This window comes from Protopterus annectens, chromosome 6.part0 (assembly GCF_019279795.1).
Source record: "Protopterus annectens isolate FY-2018-M chromosome 6.part0, PAN1.0, whole genome shotgun sequence".
Classification (NCBI taxonomy): Eukaryota; Metazoa; Chordata; order Ceratodontiformes; family Protopteridae; genus Protopterus; species Protopterus annectens.
The window spans coordinates 1,788,131,619-1,788,149,070 of record NC_056737.1 but is presented as its reverse complement, the minus strand read 5'-3'; positions in this window follow the sequence as shown (position 1 = coordinate 1,788,149,070).

Sequence of the window (17,452 nt, the reverse complement as noted above, 5' to 3'; positions counted from 1 at the left end):
ACAGGAATGCAGAACAACCATTTCCTCATTGCATAATCATCCTGTTAACTGACAATAATCTTTTTGCTGTGGCCTTTCCTTTCCCCAGCCACACAAACTGAACTGAATAAATGTGAAGCGTTACTCATAGACTGGCATACAAACTTCAACACTTACCAGGCAATTAAATATGTGTATGCTAAGACTTTCAATGTTTCGAATTGCTGGATTTGCACAGCTTTCCCGACAGCATACGGGGGGTTATTAATGACTACAGTCCCACTAGGGGTCAATGAGACCTGGGAAAACTTGATTTATGATACCTCAACCATTACATCACAAGATAAAATTGCATTGCACTTGCCTGTTCCACAGAAGGGAACTGTGTGTTTTTATAAAAATGATACTGTTCAGGTGGGTTGGAGCAATTGAAAAGTGACTGTTCCTTATAAATGTTACACTAAAGCTAACAATGCAGGTTCATATTGTAAAACAAACTATGATTCATTTCTTGGATTGATGCACAAAACAATTAATGAAGTAAAACATAATTCTGTTCTTTATAAACAACTGTCTATAATTGATAGAAAAATGTTTCATGCAGGGCAAGTGTATATTCATAGCAAAGTTACTACTAAAGTCGAGGACTGTTATTTTGTGTGTGGCAAAAAGGCATACAAATGGTTACCTGAGAATTGGTCCGGCAGTTGTTTTTTGGGCTACCTTGTTACGGCCATACGACACACTGCAGTTTTTCCTCGAGGAAAAATTCGGAATGTCTGAGAAGTCGTCAAGAAACCTGTAAATCCAGTGGGCAAATCGATGCGCGTTGGAAAAATCATCATTCTATAGGCAATGGACTGACATACGTGGACTTGAGTGATAGTGATATATCCTGGGCAGGAATATTACCAGCATATGGAGCAGTGAAATCGATCTGGGAGCAGAGAAAACTGTCGAAACTTCTCAAAGTGATGAGCAATGCAACTTTTTCTGCTCTTGAATTGGTGAAAGATGAACTGAATGCCATGAGAACTGTAGTGCTTCAAAACCGCATGGCTCTCGACTTCACCCTAGCGGCTAGAGGTAGTACTTGTGCTTTAATCCAAGAAAAGTGCTGTTTGTATATTCCTGATCATAAACACAAGATAGACAATCATCTTGAGGTAATTCAGCAAGTGTCGGCCATGACCAAACCAGGCCCAAACCCACTGATGGACTTTTTCCAGAAATGGTTCGGGGGGTGGGGTACCATCCTAATGAACATCCTGATTGCCATTTGTGTAGTAATGCTCCTCCTGGGAGTATGTGTTTGCTGTGGTATCCCCTGCATGAAAAGACTTATTAAAGACCTTATAGACATATCAGTTTCTGAAACCTTATATCAAAGTACTGAGTTTGAAAAGCTGTTAAAAGACTGAAAATGCTTTCATAAGTTTAAATTGAATGACTCTCTTAACTGCAAATCCTAAGTGGGAAGAGGTTAGGAGAAGAAAAAACTGTTTATGCTTATTTTGAAAGTAGAATAAAAGTATTAAAAGGGGGGAAATGTCAGAAAAATATGTATTAGTGTATGTATTAGTAATATGCTTAGTGCATTTAAGGCTTGAAAAGGGTTAACACATTTATTCTATTTCACACTGCATAAAATCTGTACGAATTGCAGGAGCTTTCTAACCTTGAATTGTCATGAAATATGTGCAGCTATTGCTTATGCTTTTGGAAACTTACAAGGAAGCAGATAATTTCTGCTTGTGTCAGGAAAATAATGAATAGAACAATACCACTTGTATTAACATTATGAGACTTAGACAAGGAGTTCCGCTTGTGCTGTGAGAAAATACACAGCTGCAGAAGCTATAGATAATCAGAACAAAGACTGCTTGAAAATATGAACTGCAATCAGCATTTGCTTGTGTCTAAGTTAGAAAAGTACCTTGAAATGTAACACATGTATTAGAACCATACAATAGAAGTTTGTAACGGACTAGGGCCCACCAAAGCCAGGTTGTTTTTTCTCAAAATGTTTTTCATAAATCCAATCATGCCAGCAGAAAATCTGAGTAACATCTGCTGTAGAACAATACTGAAAGTTGTGTTTAATTACGTCAGCCATAGAAGGCCATGTCTTGTAGAATAGTATACAAATAGCATACTTCCTGTTAGTAGTTAGGCAAAATCCTGTATTTGCATGTTTTTGTCTCCTTGCAGCAAGTTATTAAATGTGCCTTAACTGAGCCTTATGTGCATTGGTCTTTGAAGTTTTTTCCTTTGACAGATTGGTCCTTCGGACCGGAAACCCTCACTTCGCCTCGGATCAGACAGGCCAGGTGGCTAGAAACCATACGGGGAAGAAACCACTTCGGTTCTTCTTATTTGAAAAGCCCTCCGACTGAATTGTCGTACAAAAGAGGCCAGCCACTTTCTGATCTGTGACTGAAGGACGGGCTTTCACGAACCAGGTGATCAATCACGAAGGCTCAGGTAAGGTAAATCTACCTTTTTTCTGTTTTAAGATCAGGGACTAGATTTGTATTGTTTTTGTCAGGACTGTATTTTTATAAGTCAGGGACAAAAAAGATTACTGTCTTATCACAGATCAGGGAAACAGAGCAGGTAGCCAGTCATCCTGAAGAGACTATAACAAAATCCGTGGTACCACGTTAAAAATAAGGAGTTATGTAATGATTAAAAGGGTAGAACTGAATGGGTAATAATTGCACAAAAAAGACCCCAAAATCCGCCGTTATCCGAAGACACGAAATACATGCAGTCACAGTGTGCTGATAATATTAAATACTATTCAAAATGGGTTAATAAGTATGAATTTGACGGTAAATTAGAAAAAACCTCGCTTGTTAAACTTGTAAAACAGCTTAAAAATGATTCCAAAGGTCGGGTAGAAAAGCAGCACCAATTAGGCATTCCTCAGGCACACAGGTGGATTGAGGAAGTAAACCGTAGGGAACAAAAAAGTAATAATTCAAAAGCAATGTTTTTAGATAAGGAGGACAATATCTTAGTAATAGCATCAGCCCCTCCACCTCCCTAACCAGAATATGAAGCAAGTGAACAAGTTAGTCCACCCCCGCGATATCCTGCTGTTACCGAAAGTAGAGACACTAAAAAAGCAAAACCGTTTATTAGAAACCCCATCGAGACTAGGTCTCGAACACGGATGGGTAATTCAAAAGGGGACATTGAATTATATCAAATGGGTAGAAATTCACGGTCTATGAATGAAGAAGAAATATGCCCACTTATAGAAGTGCCTAATCCTCAGGCAGGGCAAGAAGGTCAGGACCCAACTATTCTAGTGTATAGACCCTGGACTCCGGAAGACATCCAGAAAGCCACTGAGGGAATTCCCCATCAAAGGTTAATTTCAGAAAGTTCTTAGAAGATTTACAAGGATTGAGGCTAAGTTATAATTTAAATGGAGAAGAGGTAGAAAAAGTAGTCAGACAAATTGTGGGACCAGATTGGCACATGATTAGTGGCAACTGGAATCCCCGTGATGCTGCGTTCAGGCCCCTCCCACATAGCAGCGCAGAGTTAGACAACAGAGTTAAAGGTCTTACAGACTGAATCTCTGAGAAATGGAAGCCTAGGGCAGACTGGACATGCATTAATCAATGCATCCAACAAGAAGGTGAAACTATTGACAGATATTATGCCAGACTGTTAGAATGTTTCAGTAACCATTGTGGAATGTAGGTTCCTGAAGATCAGACACAAGATTCCCCATATGAGCAGCAGCTAAAGAATGCATTTTTGAAAGGCAGCATTGCACCCATAAGCAGTTTTATTACAAAGCACATGGTAGATCATCGTACAAGTAGGTTACAGTCATTACTTGAATATGCTAGTCATGCCGAAAGGCACTTTAATAGCAAAAAGGAAAGCCCAAGTATTTTCTGTAGAAGATGGAGCAGAAGTTTATGTAGTACAGTCTGGGAAAAAGGGCAAGAGAAATGCCCAGGGAAACAAACAATCTGATCAGCGATCAGAGGACTTTGAAGGGCGAAAGAAAAAGGGTGAATATTTCAAATGCGGTAAAAAGGGACACTTGGCAAGGGATTGCAAGAAAAACAAGAAGGCAAACACAGAAGACAAGGAGGGTGAGGACTGACTATATGATAGTCAAGAATCACTAGAAGGGGTTAGCGGGGAAAGGACAAATGAGAATGTGATAGAAGGAGTAGAGGATGTGACAGATGAAATAGAGGAAGTGCAGGAAGTTACAGATAGTGAAGAAATATTGGATTTAGCTTTATTGAAGTTAGAGCTCTATTTAGCAGACACGAAACCAGAAGTTACACTCCTGGTAGAAGGGGGGGGGGGGCAAATTCTTGTGTGACTCAGGGGCATCACGGACCCTGATACATCCCTCCAAACTGCCAGAGAATTCAGAGTCACCTGACTACATACTAGTGAAAGCAGCTAATGGACAGCTGTATTGGGAGCCCCTCTCCCATAATATTGCAATAACTGATCCTGTTTCAGGATTGACCCAGAAAAGCAAAATTGTTGTTTCCGCAAAATGCCCAGTAAACCTCTTGGGCAGAGACTTTATGCAGCTATTTGGTATAGCAGTAGTTTTGACTATGCAGGGTATGGAAGCACAGCGAAAAATTGATACCTTTGCAGTGCAATTGGAGGGAGAAATGTTTTATTGGTACAGCCAGGACTTGGTTACGACTGGTCCAGGGGCAGTGCCCGAAGAGTTGATGAACATAGCCATCAGCAGGTTCCCCTCCCTTGACATTGATAAACAACATTTGTTGCACTGTACTCTGTATTATTGTAACACACCAGGACCTGATAAGGAATATGAGCAAAAATTGTTTAGAAATCATGCAAACAGATTGATATTACGTAATCTGTACTGGGACATGGAAGGGAACAGTGTAGCCAGCTGTTGATTGCCCCAGGAGTTCTTTGCACTCTATGAATCTAATTGATTACCACATGTTAGCTTAACTAAGGACAAGACTGTAAAATGGGTAGACCTAGGAGGAAAAGTCACGAGATGGGAGAAGCAGACAGAGTTTGAACTGTCAGAACAAGGAATACAAAGGCAGACGTTGAATTGGATAACTCAGACCCACCCAGCTGTACACTTGCAGTCTGGCAAGGACAGCTGATTAGCACTCCTATTAAAGGAGGAAGAGAATGCCTTACAGAATATACCAGAAACCCTTTGGTCAACAGGAAACTCAGATGTAGGGCCAATTCGTACAGCGAGACCAGTTATTATCACGCCAAAATCAGCATTTAGACCACAGAAAAGACAGTATCCCTTAAGAAAGGTTGCAGAGGTAGGAATCAAACCTATTATAGCAGCTTTACTTAAGGAAGGGGTGCTGGTGGAATCTCCTGATTCACCATGTAACACACCCTTATTTCCTGTTAAGAAAGCGAATGGAGAGTGGCATATGGTCCAAGATTTACAAGCTGTAAATGACACAGTAATACCAAGGGCACCTATGGTGCCAGACCCACACACTCTGTTGAATGATTTAAAACCTCAACAGAAATATTTTTCTGTGGTAGATATCAGTAATGCATTCTTTTCGATACCAATACACCCTGACAGCCAATATTGGTTTGCATTCACATTTCAGGGAAAAAGGTATACATATACGCAACTACCGCAGCGATATTGTGAAAGTCTGACAATATTCTGACAAGAAATGGCAAGCAACTTGGCGGGATTTACCCCACCAAGAGGCAGTCAGATTTTACTTTATGTTGATGATATCCTGCTGGCGCCCCCCACCAAGCAAGATTGTAAAGAAGATACCATAGCGCTATTACAATTTTTAGCCACTGAAGGGCATAAAGTAAACACAAATAAACTGCAGCTTTGGAGAAAACAAGTTAAATACTTAGGATATGTAATATCTAAAGAGGGTAGGACATTAGATGAGGACAGAAAAGTAGCGATTTTACAAGCACCAAAACCCACTACCAAGAAGGAAATGATGTCCTTCCTGGGTACGACTAATTTTTGCTGAAGCTGGATTCCAAACTACGTCTTGGAATCTGCACCACTGACTAACCTGATATATAAAAAGCCTATGGCAGCACAGGATTTGTTACAATTTACACCAGAAGCAGAATCTGCTTTCTGCAAACTGAAGCAATTAATAGCGTCCTCATTAGTTTTAGGTTTACCAAACTATCATAAATGTTTTTTCCAAACTGTAGATTGTAAGCAAGGTTATATGACATCAGTGTTAACACAGCAGCATGGGGACAAGCAATTCCCTATTGCTTATTATTCATCACAACTAAACCCAGTGGCAGGGTCTTTACCCCACTGTGTACAAGCAGTAGTTGCAGCTGTAATGGCAGTACAGGCTTCGGCCTCAGTAGTTTTGTTCCACCCTCTCACATTGAGAGTGCCTCATGCAGTCGCAATTATTTTACTGTAAGAGAAGGTAGCATATCTTTCCCCTGATAGGCATCTTTCCTGTATGACTATATTGTTGAGCCAACCTCATATGACAATTGAACGATGCACGACTTTGAACCCTTCTACCTTGCTCCCAACCCCTGCAGATGGCACACCACACAGCTGCCTGCAGGTGATTGAGTGAAAGACACTGCCTAGAAAAGATCTTACGGATGACCCCTTGGATGATGTCGAGGTGACATACTACGTGGATGGCTCGTGCAAAAGGGGTCCTGCAGGACAGAACCTAGTAGGATATGCAGTAGTTTCTGATACTGAGATTATAGAAGTGATACCCTTACCACACAATTTATCTGCACAGACAGCAGAATTGATTGCTTTGACACAGGCATGTACCTTAGCAAAGGGTAAATGTGTGAACATTTTTACTGGCAGCCAGTATGCTTTTTCTGCTGTACATTTTCTGCGCAACAGTGGAAAAGTCAAGGAATGATAATATCTACTGGCAAACCAATCAATCATGCCCAGTTTATTTTAGATCTTTTAGAATCTATTCTGTTACCTCAGAAAGTAGCTATTTGTAAATGCACAGCTCATACCAAACAACAGGATAGGATTTCAAAAGGTAATGTGAGAGCTGATACAGCTGCAAAACAGGCAGCTTCAGAAGTATTTCTTTTGAATGAGGAATTACAACCCTCTGAGATTATAGACTTAGAAATGCTAAAGACAATGCAGACACTACCCAAGTTGAAAATCGAAGATGGGTAAAACGAGAAGCAATTCTCGAAAAAGGGCTGCACATCTCTAAAGAGGGAAAACTGATATAACCATCTAATTTGTTTAGATATGCAGCTTTGTTGAGCCATGGGCAATGCCGTGTCTCAACAGGGGGGATAGTACAGCTGGTGAACAGAGGGTTCACGACATATGGATTCTTAAATTACTCTAAAAAATTTTGTTCGATGTGTCACGTTTGTAATAAACATCATGCACAAGGGGCATTAAAGCCCAAGCAAGGGAGTTTCCCTAAACCACCATATCCGTTTCATACTATCTGTATGGATTTCATAGAATTGAACAAATGTGAAAATAAGAAGTATTGTCTTCGTCATTGTAGATATGTTTTCCAGATGGGTGGAAGCCTTTCTGACTAAAAATCCAGATGCGGCTACCGTAGCGAAAATTCTTCGTTAAAGAAATCATCCCTAGATTTGGCATTCTGGAAAGGATCTACAGTGACAACGGCACACACTTCGTAAACCAAACCATACAACAGTTAAGTAAACATTTTGGTATTTCTTTGAAAAATCATTGTGCGTATCACCCGTAATCTGCAGGGCTAGTAGAGAGGCATAATGGGATTTTAAAGAGTAAGCTGAGGAATTTAATAGAAGAAACACAGAGAAATTGGCTTTACTGTCTGCCCCTGGCACTGTTGAGCATGAGAACTGCTCCAAATGCAAAAGGATTGACTCCTTTTGAAAAACTATTTGGAAGGGCTTATTATATACCTCAATGCAAACCTCTCATTCCCACAGACCAGGAAGATGACAGTACATTAGCAGAGTACATGAGAAATTTGTTAAATTCTAAACATCTGTTTCAGTCAAATTCTGTTTCAGATAAAGAACAAACCAGACCATCAGAAGTGGCAGTGGCCCCTGGTACCTGGATCTGGTTGAAAACAATAAAAAGAATTGGACATCACCAAAGTGGGAAGGTCCATATCAAGTGCTTCTGTCAACACCCAAGGCAGTAAAGATCGCAGAGCCTTGTGGATCCACTTGACGCACTGCAAATTAGTTAAGAACTTTGAACTGGACAAAAATCTTGTCACATGTCAAGAGCAAAAATGATAGAATCCAGAACAAACAGGAATGCAGAACAACCATTTCCTCATTGCATAATCATCCTGTTAACTGTACTAGTGACAATAATCTTTTTGCTGTGGCCTTTCCTTTCCCCAACCACACAAACTGAACTGAATAAATGTGAAGCGTTACTCATAGACTGGCATCCAAACTTCAACACTTACCAGGCAATTAAATATGTGTATGCTGAGACTTTCAATGTTTCAAATCGTTGGATTTGCACAGCTTTGCCGACAGCATACGGGGGGTTATTAATGACTACAGTCCCACTAGGGGTCAATGAGACCTGGGAAAACTTGATTTATGATACCTCAACCATTACATCACAAGATAAAATAGCATTGCACTTGTCTGTTCCACAGAAGGGAACTGTGTGTTTTTATAAAAATGATACTGTTCAGGTGGGTTGGAGCAATTGCAATGTGACTGTTCCTTATAAATGTTACACTAAAGCTAACAATGCAGGTTCATATTGTAATACAAACTATGATTCATTTCTTGGATTGATGCCCAAAACCATTAATGAAGTAAAACATAATTATTTTCTTTATAAACAACTGTCTATAATTGATAGAAAAATGTTTCACGCATGGCAAGTGTATATTCATAGCAAAGTTACTACTAAAGTAGAGGACTGTTATTTTGTGTGTGGCAAAAAGGCATACAAATGGTTACCTGAGAACTGGTCTGGCAGTTGTTTTTCAGGCTACCTGGTTACGGCCATACGACACACTGCAGTTTTGCCTCGAGGAAAAATTCAGAATGTCCGAGAAGTCATCAAGAAACCTGTAAATCCAGTGGGGCAAATCGATGCGCGTTGGAAAAACCATCATTCTATAGGCAATGGACTGACACACATGGACTTGAGCGATAGTGTTATATCATGGGCAGGCATATTACCAGCATATGGAGCAGTGAAATCGATCTGGGAGCTGAACTGTCTAAACTTCTCAAAGTGATGAGCAATGCAACTTTTTCCACTCTTGAATTGGTGACTGATGAACTGAATGCCATGAGAACTGTAGTGCTTCAAAACTGCATGGCTCTCAACTTCACCCTAGCGGCAAGAGGTGGTACTTGCGCTTTAATCCAAAAAGAGTGCTGTTTATATATTCCTGACCATAAACAGAAGATAGACAATCATCTTGAGGTAATTCAGCAAGTGTCAGCCATGACCAAACCAGGCCCAAACCCACTGACGGACTTTTTCCCGAAATGGCTTGGGGGTGGGGTACTATCCTAATGAACATCCTGATTGCCATTTGTGTAGGAATGCTACTACTGGGAGTATGTGTTTGCTGTGGCATCCCCTGCACAAAAAGACTGATTAAAGACCTTATAGACATATCAATTTCTGAAACCTTATATCAAAGTACTGAGTTTGAAGAGCTGTTAAAAGACTAAAAATGCTTTCATAAGTTTAAATTGAATGACTCTCTTAACTGCAAATCCTAAGTGGGAAGAGGTTAGGAGAAGAAAAAACTGTTTATGCTTATTTTGAAAGTAGAATAAAAGTATTAAAAGGGGGAAATGTCAGAAAAATATGTATTAGTGTATGTATTAGTAATATGCTTAGTGCATTTAAGGCTTGAAAAGGGTTAACACATTTATTCTATTTCATACTGCATAAAATCTGTACGAATTGCAGAAGCTTTCTAACCTTGCATTGTCATGAAATATGCGCAGCTATTGCTTATGCTTTTGGAAACTTACAAGGAAGCAGATAATTTCTGCTTGTGTCAGGAAAATAATGAATAGAACAATACCACTTGTATTAACATTATGAGACTTAGACAAGGAGTTCCGCTTGTGCTGTGAGAAAATATACAGCTGCAGAAGCTATAGATAATCAGAACAAAGATTGCTTGAAAATATGAACTGCGATCAGCATTTGCTTGTGTCTAAGTTAGAAAAGTACCTTGAAATGTAACACATGTATTAGAACCATACAATAGAAGTTTGTAACGGACTAGGGCCCACCAAGGCCAGGTTGTTTTTCTCAAAATGTTTTTCATAAATCCAATCATGTCAGCAGAAAATCTGAGTAACATCTGCTGTAGAACAATACTGAAAGTTGTGTTTAATTACGTCAGCCATAGAAGGCCATGTCTTGCAGAATAGTATAAGAATAGCATACTTCCTGTTAGTAGTTAGGCAAAATCCTGTATTTGCATGTTTTTGTCTTTTTGCAGCAAGTTATTAAATGTGCCTTAACTGAACCTTACGTGCACTGGTCTTTGAAGTTTTTTCCTTTGACAGGGACACACAGTGTCAACCAAATAAATATGCAAATACTTTCAGAGCTTAAACATGTCTCACAAATATCAGCCACAATGAAAGGTTTAATTATATTTAATAATAAATAATAAAAGAACAAGAAAATACTCAGTAAATAATCACAGTTACACTAGAGTTCAAAATCACAGGAAATACTTAAAACAACATTGCAGGACAGTCTGAAATAAATAAAGAAAACATCTAAGCTATACTTCACTATATTCCTGTCTGTATTTAAGAGAAATTTCTGTACCCTAGGTAACGTACTTATAGAGCAAGGCAAGACAGCTGTGGTGAATGGGTCTTCCAGCTGATGCTATCGGTCAAAGACAACATACAAAATGCTCAGTCTCTCTTTCTCTCTCTCAGAGAGTTCTTAAATTAGTATCTCAAATATTGCTGCTGGGGTACTTGCAGCATAACATCACTTCTTGTCTTCTGACTATCCCAGGTGAAATCTCCCACAGCAGCTGGTAGCATTTAGCATTTCTCTGTGAAAATACATAAACAAGGACTTCTCTTAGATTTAAGGCAAATGGTGGAAGTTGTAAAATAATGTACATTATACAACAACCCTACCCATTAATATTCTAAAACATGCATGCTGATTAGTCAGTGTGCACGTTGTAAATCAAAGACTTATACTAATAGAGAAAGGTCCGGTCGCTCGGACTTTTTCCATTAGTATAAGTCTTTTTTTTTTACAGCAATGGAGAATGCAAGATCTCCATTTCTTTTTAGAAACTGTCTCGCTATGTTAGAGTTTAACATAGTGAAACAGCTTTAAAAAAAGTAACGGAGATCTTCCTTTCTCCATTGTTTTTTTTAAAGCTGTCTCGCTATGTTAAATGGGTTTAACATAGCGAGACACTTTGTAAAAAGCAACGGAGATCTTGCTTTCTCTGTTGCTTCCACCCACAGCTCTGATGTACTGTGTAATCATATGCATGCACAGTACATCAGAACTGCCGCAGAATACCAGACAGCTGTGGAAGGGCAGCACGGACGCATTATACAATGCCATCATTTAAGAAAAGTAAGTATTTTTTTTCTTAAATAATGTCATTGTATAACAGCAATAACCCACTTCCAGATGTGGGTAATGCTGGATTTACCCATGGTTGTCTTTGTTTGGCCACTCGGGCTTCACCCTCATGACCAAACCACACTAACCGTGGGTAAATCCAGCATTACCCACACCCACACATGGGTTATTGCTTAAGTCCTCCACATTTAAAGACAATACTGTGGTAAACCACAATGCTGCCAGATAGCTGGAATTTTGTAAATAATTATATGTCACTTGAAAATATTAATATGATTTATATAGAAATGTGACACTGCCAGCCCAGCTAGATGGAACTTTGTAAATAAATCTATGTCATTTGTGAATAGTAATATGATTTGTATGATTGCCTTAAAAAATGTAAGAAAACTATATGTTCTGTACTGAGCTTCAAGATTGTAACCAGAGTGCATCCTGCTGGAAAGCAGCAGGAATGTGTATACACTATATGCCAATAGTAAAAGTTGGAATATACAGAGTTAACTTGCAAAACTCTAAGAAAATATGTTGATAAATAAAGAGTTTTAAGATGTGCTATAAAATTAATCTCAGCTAAGAGACAGGATGTCTAGGCTAGGGGCTTCTTTCTATTGTCTGAAAACAGAGGTAATTACATGTTTCCAAGCTAATTATTTTACGAATTTCAGTTATAGACAAGCTTCTAAGAGAGAATTGTCAGCTTCTGAGAGAGAAGTATTTTTACAGAGACATGTTAAAATTTAAGTTCCTGCTAGCTTGGGAAACTTAGGCAGATATGTCAAAGAATTATGTAATCTGAGATGATTCAGCACTAACGTATATTATTAACTTTAGAACTATCTCAGAGAGAAAGTGAATGCATTTTGTATCTTCTTCTGGACCTGTAAACATCCTCTCACCAGCACTTCTTGCCTTGCTCTGTAAGGAAGTTATTTAGAACATATTTTCTCTTAGAGATAGATAGGAATATAGCAAGATTAGTTAGATGTTTTTTGTATTTATGTGAGGCTGTCCTACAATGTTGTTTCAAAATATTTCCTGTGATTCTGAACTCTATTGTCACTGTTTTGAGTTAAAGAGTATTGTCTTCTGCTTTTATTATATATTATTAAATATATTTAAACCTGTTAATGGTGGCTGGTTTTGTGTAAAGATATTTAAGCTCTTAGGGTACATGCATATGTATTTGGTGATACTGTACAGGCCACTATTGAATAGCCTTAAAAGTTCTGGTCACACTTAGCAATTGGATAATAGTAACCTTGCACAGTGGAATTGGTCACCTTTTGCAAGGGCCTTAGAGTAGCTGATAAGAGTGGTTGGTGGCAGTTGGTACTACCTTATAGTCTGGGCAGAAGGGGGCATAGCTAGTGAACCTGTGCTGGCAGTATCTCTATCTGTCACACTTCTATATAAATAATATTAATGTTCACAAATGACATATAATTATTTACAAAATTCCAAATAGCGAGTCGGACAATATTTCCTTTTGTAACACATGTTATGGGTTTCCTGGTTCATAGAGGGGACCTATAGCTTGCAGGGAAGTGGTATTGAATAGGTTGTACTTTTTAAAAAAAATCTGCAAAACAGTGTACGCAACTTCTCTTTGTGGAAGATTTTCAGTCCATATATCTCTAGTTAATCACTGTATATTAAGCAGATTAGACAATAATAGTAGAAGTAGTGAACTTAAACTTGTCTTAAGTCAAAAAAAAATGTAATTTGAAATATTGTACAAAATTACTAAGTATTCAAAAGTAATACAAGCAAGGCAGGGAGTCTATTTCCAGTCAAAAATCCTTTATTAAGTACAGAGACAAGTGATCCAAGTAAAACAAAATTAACAGAGTAATAGTTTCTTCACAAGCTTTCTAAATATATATATATATATATATATATATATATATATATATATATATATATATATATATATATACACACATATACTTTTTATCAGGCAAGGAAGTGGTTTATTGTGCTATAAAACAAAGTGCTATTGGTACATATGGTATATATATTTTATTAGTGCCCTCACAATAAGAATAAAAAGTGTAAGTAATATGTCCTATTCAGATTGCCTGAAAGCTCCATTTCTATACTCTTATTACTGACAGAATGTCGAGAGGCAATCTATGGCATACAAGGCATCCTTGGATCCCACTCTGATAGACCTTTTGAATATCCACAAAATGAACAGCATCAGAATTATTCAATCTAGGGATTTAAACTTTGCTTGTAACATAAATAGGACATGCATGAGGGACAGGTATGTGTCTCAGAGAATTCCCTTTCTCTGGAACAGAGTTCCACCCATGTGAAGCAAAGCTCTTCCCTAACCCTATTCAATAAAAAACTGGACAAGTGAATGGGGAATTGAAAATACACCCCTGGTTTTGCGCCTATATAATGGACAGAAACAATCTGCAAATATTGTCCTAGCTTAAATATACAACTTGAAATAACTTCTAAGGCAAATGAACTTGTAGGATGCAATTGGTATGCATAGTTAGGCTTTTAAAGGCTACAGTGCTCATTAAGCTAGGATACACCTATTTACTTAGGAACCTATGAATACAGCTAGGTGTTGCAGAAGGCAGGGTCACTTTGGTCAACACCAGTAGGTTACTTGTGATATCTCTGCATGTCCACTGTACAAGTGTGATTGTACTTGTAACATATGTCTGTCGTCATTCTTTCTCATTGCGGCATGACTCTGCAGGTCCAGTTGTGGAAAAGGAGGAGGATCTGACTGTGTTTACTTCAAGATGCATTGTTAATGCCTGTGGCACTGGATTGCCCGTGATCTCCAGGAGAGCATCTCAGTAGGGGGACAACAAATGTTTTACCATTTCCCTAGTGATACTACTGTTGTTACTTAGATATTTAGACATTTATTTATTTTTTCATTTATATTTATATTTTATTAAGGCATCACTGAACAGCTGAGTTTACAAAACATTTTGTAACTACTAGGTTATTAGTCCTTGAAAGTTCTGTATTTCAGATTTTTTTTCAGATGTGTTTGAATTTCATACATATTGAAATTGCGTGCTTATTGGTTGTTTCCTATCTTGCCTGATTTTTTACTGCATTTATAATGTTTTTATATTTATGAATTGCCCTGAAGAAGTCTCATAGATTTTGTAGAGATAAAAATAATTATAAAGTTTTTTTATTAAAGAAATAAATGTGTGTGGTGTTATGTTGTGTTTTAAAGTTATTTATTCAGAGATGATCATTGTAGTCTTGCATCTACTACCAGACAAATAATACATGATGCATTCTGAGCGAATAGGGATAAATAAATGTATGCATTTTTTTAAATTGCATCTTTTTAAGTTTCTTTTATATGTTCACTGTTGGTTCTTCTGTTCTGTAATACAGTTTTCTAAAGTATTCCATTTGGCTATCTCTTATCTTTGTCTGCTTGCCATTATTAATTCTTATAGAGCAAAAAGGAATATATGTAAAAGAAAATATCGAGTTATGGCCAGTTCTGAAATCCATGTTTAGATAATCACAACACGAAGACATTCAATACTTTTCAGATGCAAGGCACACAAGTTTGCACTATTCATGGTATTTCATCCTCTCCTCTCCCTTCAGGTTAGCATGCTATAGTGTTCTATTTCAAGATCACTTAGCTGCAGAATTACTGGAGTGCTCATTCTGCCATAGTAAAGTTAGCTGTGATGGAATAATGTACAAAAGCAATTGTGCAGATGCACTCTGTGCATGTTGTATTAGCAAATCAAAGCCTGGGAGAAACATACTCAAATGAGAAACCGATAGGTGCTTTCCTCAGTCTAACCTTCTAATGTTACAAAGGTTTACTGTACAGATGTATGTTGGTCTTTAAAAGAGCTTTCTATTTTATCATTGACTGTTGCATCCTCATTACATATATCATTCGGTGACTTGTGGAATTATACATCTTGACTTATTCTGCATTATTTTTTGATATTCACATTGTTTTCTTCAATGATTATAATGGATTGTATAGAGAATACTGTTGTCATTTGCAGTCTCTTAAATTTCATGGCAAATTTAATAAAATATTCAAATAAAAAAATAATGGATTTTATAAGGTTTCCTTTAGTACGCAAGATTCTAAGGCAATTTGTGATTGAGGCAAGGTGCTGTGCCATGATCACCAGCTTTCATAAAACTGGAGAAGGTCAGCCCAGCTTCCTGCCAACACTATAACACATCTTGAAATCTGAAGGGTGTGTGTCAGCAGAAGCAATCCACATTGGTTCTGGATTCATTGTTCTTATTATCAGATGATCCTTAAATCAGACTAATTTCATTAACAAACATTACCTGCAAATGTGTTAAATTGAACTAGAATTTCAAATCTGCTAGGATTTTGACCTTGGTTTAAGTGTTTCTGAATTGCAGTAAAAATTTTGTAAAGATGGAGTCATATACGTTTCATATGCAGTGCCTTACATACTGATGCCACATTTCATGTGTTTTTTTTCATAGGCTGCAGAGGATGATACTAGGCATGACTTTTTAGATCGACTTCAGTTTGGTAAAGACTGCCAAAATGATCCCATTATCAATCATTCTATATCTGATTTATCTATCAAGCAGTAGAATTAGCCTGCTATTGCCTATTAGCCTGCATGGAGAAAAGTGTTTCCCATCTAACTCTGGCCCTGTGTAATTTAAATCATCTATCACCTGGGCACATCACAGCAGTAGTTTGGCTGATTTAAACCAATATAAATTAAGAAGTCCACTTCTATAGTGAAATAGCTTTCGATACCTATATAAGGGTTCCGTTAAAACCAGACTTTAGCGAGCACTGCTGCAATGTGTATGCTTCCAGCTTTCATGCAATTAAGTTCTACATGCGTTGACTTTCTATTACCCAGGGTACAGTACAATCTTTTTCCCCAACCCAAGCACATAGACACATGCTTTCATACTCTTTATGACTGTATATGTACATTTCAAACAACAAAAGAACTTTTATTTAGCCCATACCTCAGCTATATTTAGACCTATCAAGCTACATGCCTTATATTTCAGAGGTATGGGGACTGTTACAGATTGCACAGGCTGTACTACACTAAGTAAAGTTCCTGTAACTAGAAAGACAGCAGTCATTAAGAAATATACAAAAAAAATAACAGGAGAATTTGATAGAAGGTAAAGTATCCTTGTCACAGCAGGCCAGATTGTTTCCTTGCCTGCTTGGAACACTTACTTACCCTTCATTTCAAAATACTTATTTTATTTCTCTCCTTTGCACACCTTAATGGTCTAGATTTTTGATACAATATGTTCTTCAGAAACACCTGCATTGAATAAGTCATCCCTATCATCATTTCCAGAGTTAATCAGCCTCCAAATGATGCTGTGCTGAGCTCATGCAGCTTTCTCTCTCTCTCTCTCTCTCTCTCTCTTTTAAAATTTGCCACCTTTTGTACACTGCTGATTTCTCTGAGACATTTAAAAGCTTTACCATGTTCCCTTTCTCTCTCCTTCTATACCGTTTAAGTTATTTTACTCTCTCATTCTATGACTTTGGGTATCTATCTCACATCATCACAATAAAACATGATTTGCATAAGTAAGTAATGCTGAGATTGCTGATTACTCTGCGGTTAATCACATCCAAACTTCCTTATATAGTATCCTATGGTTCCCTTCTTCTACACTGTAAGTACGGCCATGTTGTCATGTACCTGTTTTTGACAAATTGTCATTTCTGTGTTAGAAAGTGCCTATTGTATGGAAGTACAAAATGATTTTGCCACAGTCCTTCTTTCTCCTTATTTCATTATGTATGCAGTATGCATGGCAGATTATTTTAGTCTCCCATTATATGATTTTTATAAA